Source organism: Pan paniscus, chromosome 16 (genome assembly GCF_029289425.2).
Source record: "Pan paniscus chromosome 16, NHGRI_mPanPan1-v2.0_pri, whole genome shotgun sequence".
NCBI classification, from domain to species: Eukaryota; Metazoa; Chordata; class Mammalia; order Primates; family Hominidae; genus Pan; species Pan paniscus.
The window spans coordinates 68,171,955-68,178,017 of record NC_073265.2 but is presented as its reverse complement, the minus strand read 5'-3'; positions in this window follow the sequence as shown (position 1 = coordinate 68,178,017).

Here is a 6,063-nt window from a genome sequence, read left to right as displayed (position 1 = left end):
GAAAAACGGGCCAAGCTGCGGCAGAGGCAGGATTCAAACCCACAATGTCAGCCCAGAAGCCTGTACTGCTCTGTGTGGCCTCCCCAGTCTCAGCTGCCTACCCCTACTCAGACTCTGCCCCCCACCTCCACATGAGACTGCCCACCCCTTCCTCACCAACACCTTATTTCAAACGTGCCCAGATGCTCCTGTCATCTCCACACCATCCCTTCCTTTATCTTGCCTTTTGAGAAATCTTGATCTCTGTTTAGAGGGCGGCCATGAAGTTGCTGCTGCTTCCTGAAGCCTCCGGGCTCTGGGATGTCTGTAGAACAAGCTGGAGCCCACCAGCTCTTTGTCCTATGGCTCACAGACTTTCTTAATGATAAAAGCTGTCATCTTATTTGGGCTTCCTGAAAAGCTAAAGGCTTGAGAATATTTGAAAAATATATATGTTCATGATAAGGCTTATTTAGATAATGCAAATATAGTTTAATTTATTAGAAAATTCTAGTAACATAAGACCACAACTGTATAAGACAAAAAACAATCACCTTGCTAGGCATGGTGGCTCACGCCTATAATCCCAGCACTTTGGGAGGCCGAGGCAGGTGGATGACCTAAGGTCAGGAGTTTGAGACCAGCCTGGCCAACATGGTGAAACCCCGTCTCTAATAAAAATACAAAAAAAAAAAATTAGCCAGGAGTGGTAGTGCACACCTGTAGTCACAGCTACTCGGGAGGCTGAGGCAAGAGAATCGCTTAAGCCTGGGAGACAGAGGTTGCAGTGAGCTGAGATCATGCCACTGCACTCCAGCCTCAAAAAATAATAATAATAATAATAATCTTAATAGACTTCATTGGATGGAATTCTATTCTAGATTTAAAAAAAAACTAACATGAAATGAAAGCATAATTTCTTTTTCTTTTTTTTTCTTTTTTTTTTTTTTAGATGTAGTCTCACTCTGTCACCCAGGCTGGAGTGCAGTGGTGTGATCTCAGCTCGCTGCAACCTCCACCTCCCCAGTTCAAGCGATTCTCCTGCCTCAGCCTCCTGAATAGCTGGGATTACAGGCATGCACCACCACTCCTGGCTAATTTATGTATTTTTAGTAGAGATGGGGTCTCACCCATGTTGGTCAAGCTGGTCTCGAACTCCTGACCTCAAGTGATCCCAAAGTGCTGGGATTACAGGAGTGTGAGCAACCACACCCAGCCTGAAAGCATAATTTCTGAATTTGACAAAGATTCTCAAATCAATGGTCAGTTGTATAAAAGGATTCCCATTGAAGTCAGTGGTATAAAAGGATTCCCATTGAAGATACATGGCAAGTAAGTCTAAGGGTACCATTCTTGCTTACATCTATCTGGAAGATCTGGCCGCTGTGATAAATAAACCCAATTAATATTTGCAGACAGCATGATAATGTGGCTAAAAACATTCAGGAGAATCAACAAAACTTAGAACTAATGAAAGAGTTCTGAAAGTGGCTGGATACCAGAAAAAAAAATCAAAAACTCAGAAAAAATACACTATTTTTTGTTACTATTGCAACTTTACTATTGCAACAAAACCAGCAGCTAGGAATAACCACCAAAAAGTCTTATATGAAGAAAATTACTAAATTAATAACACTATAAAGGAAGACTTAGATAAATGGAGAGCGCACCATATTCTTTTGTTGTTGTTGTTGAGACAGAGTCTCACACTGTCGCCCGGGCTGGAGTGCAATGGCATGATCTTGGCTCACTGCAACCTCCGCCTCCCGGGTTCATGTGATTCTCCTGCCTCAGCCACCCGAGTAGCTGGGATTACAGGTGCCCACCACCACACCTGGCTAGTGTTTTGTATTTTTAGTAGAGACGAGGTTTCACTATGTTGGCAGATTGGTCTCAAACTCCTGACCTCATGATCCACCTGCCTCGACCTCCCAAGGTGCTGGGATGACATGCATGAGCCACCATGCCCGGCCGAGGCACACCATATTCTTGAATGGAAAGATTAGCATAAATAAGTTGATTATTGCCAGAAATAAAAGTACAGATGGTATATTTCCAACTAAAATCCCAATAAAATTCTGTTATCCTTTTTATCTGGGGGAAAAAAGGCCAAGGTAGTTTTATAAATGAGCAATGAGGGTGGATTTTTTTCACATATTAAAATTTACAAAATGTTAACCCTTAAAACAGTGTGCCAATTAAGAATAGATTACTCACTCAGGTCTAGGAAGTGAGAATTCGATACATCCGTCACAGACGAGTCCATTTTTACTATTCAATTAAAGGTGCTAGAAGCTGGGTGCGGTGGCTCACGCCTGTAATCCCAGCACTTTGGGAGGCTAAGGCAGATGGATCACGAGGTCAGGAGTTCAAGACCAGCCTGGCCAACATAGTGAAATCCTGTCTCTACTAGAAATACAAAAATTAGCCGGGCATGGTGGCGGGTGCCTATAATCTCAGCTACTCGAGAGGCTGAGGCAGGAGAATCACTTGAACCTGGCAGGCAGAGGTTGCAGTGAGTGGAGATCGCACCCCTGCACTCCAACCTGGGTGACAGAGCGAGACTCCGTCTCAAAAAAAAAATAGTGCTAGAAATTGAACAGTAGGTTAGAAAAACAATGTAACCTAAATCCTCACCCAGCTCTACATTGTTTTTAAAGTGAACATTTTCTTTTCTAACGGGTTTAGATATAGAACGACTGTGGAGACAGAGGAGAATTCTTGCACACCCACACCCAGATCTCTCTGCGATGAATGTAGTAGTTTGATACAAATGTCACAATTAATGATCCAATATAGAACATTATTAACCACATTCCAATTAAATACTCATTTAAAGGGAGGGTCCTGGGTGAGGTTCCAAAGAAATTCAAATTACCACAAAAATCAAATAACTGTTCTCAAAATTAGCCTCTCCTGAGGGATTTAGGTGCTCCGCAGGGATTGTGGGCTTGGGCTGGAACACAGACCTGAGACTTCGAAGCAGAGTTCTCCTTTCCATAAGAGCCCCGAATGTCTCAAACCCAGACAATGATGAGAGTCTTTTATTATAAAAAGGCCTGCAGGCCTGGTGTGGTGGCTCACGGCTTATAATCCCAGCACTTTGGGAGGCCAAGGTGGGCAGATCACCTGAGGTCAGGAGTTCGAGACCAGCCTGGCCAGCATGGTGAAACCCTGTCTCTACTAAAAACACAAAAAAATTACCTTGGCGTGGTGGCACGCACCTGTAGTGCCAGCTACTTGGGAGGCTGAGGCAGGAGAATCGCTTGAACCCGGGAGGCAGAGGTTGCAGTGAGCCGAGATCATGCCACTGCACTCCAGCCTGGCAAGAGAGCGAGACTCCATCTCAAAAAAAAGAGGGGGAGGGGGCGGGGGGGGGGACTTGCAGGAGCCAATTCCCTCCTTTTCAGCCATTTACCAAACACCTGCAGAGTATCCACTGTGTGCAGTCCTCTCCTGTGCCAGGCACCAGGGAGCACACAGGATGTTTATAACATCCAGTGTTGGCAGGACTGTTGTGAAACAAGCAGCATGGCCTGTGCCTTGGTGCTGTTTGGATTTAAAGAGATCGGCAGACATGGCTACATCCAACTGAGATAAGTAAATTTCAAATGCACTTGAACCCTAAGGATGCTACAGAGCCTGGTACACAGCAGGTACTGCCTAATTGATCTCAGTCATCACCCCTGCCCCTACTCCATGACAGGCCCCGTGCGGACCTCTAGGAATCTCAGGCCCATGGACTATGTCTTTAACACTAAGGTGCTCCTGCACTTAGGGAAAAGATAGCAGAGTTTTAAAAAAACAAAAAACAGTTAAAGTCCAAAGGTTAAAAACAAAGACATCACAAGAAAAGAAAACTACAGAGCAATGTTCCTTATCAATACAGATGTGAAAATCCTCAATAAAATACTAGCAGACCAAATCCGGCAATATATAAAAAGAATTATATACCATCTCTACTAAAAATACAAAAGTTATTTACCATCTCTACTAAAAATACAAAAATTAGCTAGCCGTGGTGGTGTGCACCTGTAATCCCAGCTGCTCCAGAGGCTGACGCAGGAGAACTGCTTGAACCCGGGAGGTGGAGGCTGCAGTGAGCCAAGATTGTGCCACTGCACTCCAGCCTGGGTTAAAAAAAAAAAAAGTATTACTATATGAACCCAGTAATTCCACTGCTAAGAGAATTGAAAACATGTACACACAGAAACTTGTACATGAATATTCCTAACAACATTATATATACTTGCCAAAATGTGGAAACAACCCAGATGTCTGTCAACTGACAGATAAAATATGATACATCCATACAAAGAAACATCCAGCCTAAGAAGGAAGTGCTGACACACACTACACCATGGATGAACGTTGGAAACATCAGGCCAAGTGAAAGAAGCCAGACGCAAAAGACTACACATTGTGTAATTCTGTCTATATGAGCCAGGCACAGTGGGCTCACACCTGTAATCACAGCACCTTTGGAGGCCAAGACAGGAGAAGTTCTTGAGGCCAGGAGTTGAAGACCGTCCTGGGCAACATGGCAAAACTTCATCTCTACAAAAAAATACTAAACAAACAAAAAATTCGCTGGGCATGGTAGCAGAGCCTGTAGTCCCAGCTACTCAGGAGACTGAGAGGTGGGAGGATCACTTAAGCCCAGGAGGTCAAGGCTCCAGTGAGCCATGATTGCATCATTGCACTTCAGCCTGAGTGAAGAGCAATACTGTCTCAAAAAAAAAAAAAAAAAGAAAAGAAAGAAAAAAAAAAAGGCCAGGCAAGGTGGCTCACGCCTGTAATCCCAGCACTTTGGGAGGCCGAGGCGGGTGGATCACAAGGTCAGGAGATCGAGACCATCCTGACTAACACGGTGAAACCCCATCTCTACTAAAAAATACAAAAAAATTAGCCGGGCACGGTGGCAGGCGCCTGTAGTCCCAGCTACTCCGGAGGCTGAGGCAGGAGAATGGCGGGAACCCGGGAGGTGGAGTTTGCAGTGAGCCGAGATCACGCCACTGCACTCCAGCCTGGGGACAGAGCAAGACTCCATCTCAAAAAAAATAAAATAAAAATAAAAAAAAGAAAATGAAAAAAAGCAGAAGCCTGTGTACTCAAGACTTTAAAATTTCAAGACATGTTAATTGTGGGGGCTCAGGGCATGTCCCTGCCATGGTCATTATTAGTGTGAGTGAACTAAGCATCTCCTCCCAAAACCATAGTGTCCGTGACAGGAAGCCCAGCTCCTGCCAGAATATCCAGTGAAAAGAATGCTAATGGAACACAACTTTTTGGAAGCAGACACACCTGGATTCCAATCTCAGTTCTCCCTTGAATTTTCTGTGTGACCTTGGCGGTAGTGGGGGTGTTAGTTACCCTCTCTGAGCCTCCATTTCATTGTCTACAAATTGATATAATCATATTTTCTTCGTGATTTTTAAAAGTTTTTTAATTTTTGTAGAGATGGGGTCTCACTATGTTGCCCAGGCTGGTTCTCAAGCTCCTGGACTCAAGCGATCATACCGCCTCAGCCTCCCAAAGTGCTGGGATCACAGGCGTTGAGCCACCGCGCTTGGCCTTCTTCACGATTTTGTGGACAGAATTGAGATGATTTATGGAAATACTCAGCGTCACATCTGGCTCTTAGTAAGCACTCATAAAAGAGAGTTATCTTTCACTCATTTGTCCAATAATCATGTATTAAACTGCGACACATGCCCAGCCCTGCCCTAGGAGGCAGAGGCGGCACACAGCGGGGGCAAGTCAGGTCTACTAGCTGCGCCTACAAACTCATGAGCTTCCTCACCCAAGTGAGTCTTTTCACTTTGCCCTGGAGACAGCCAAGAGCCATCCTGCCAGCCAGGTTTCATGTGGGACTGTTGTAAAAGTTCCATCTGTGTAGATCAAGCTCTTATTCATTAAGCACCTAGTGCAGGCCAGGCTCTGTTCTGGCACTCCAGTCATCTGACTTCCTTTAGTCCTCCCTCTGGTCTATGAGGCAAGATAGTCCCATTTATAGAAGAGGAAGCTGAGGCTCAGTGAGGTGATGTGGCTTGCCCATGGTTACAAGCCATAGGAGAGGAACTT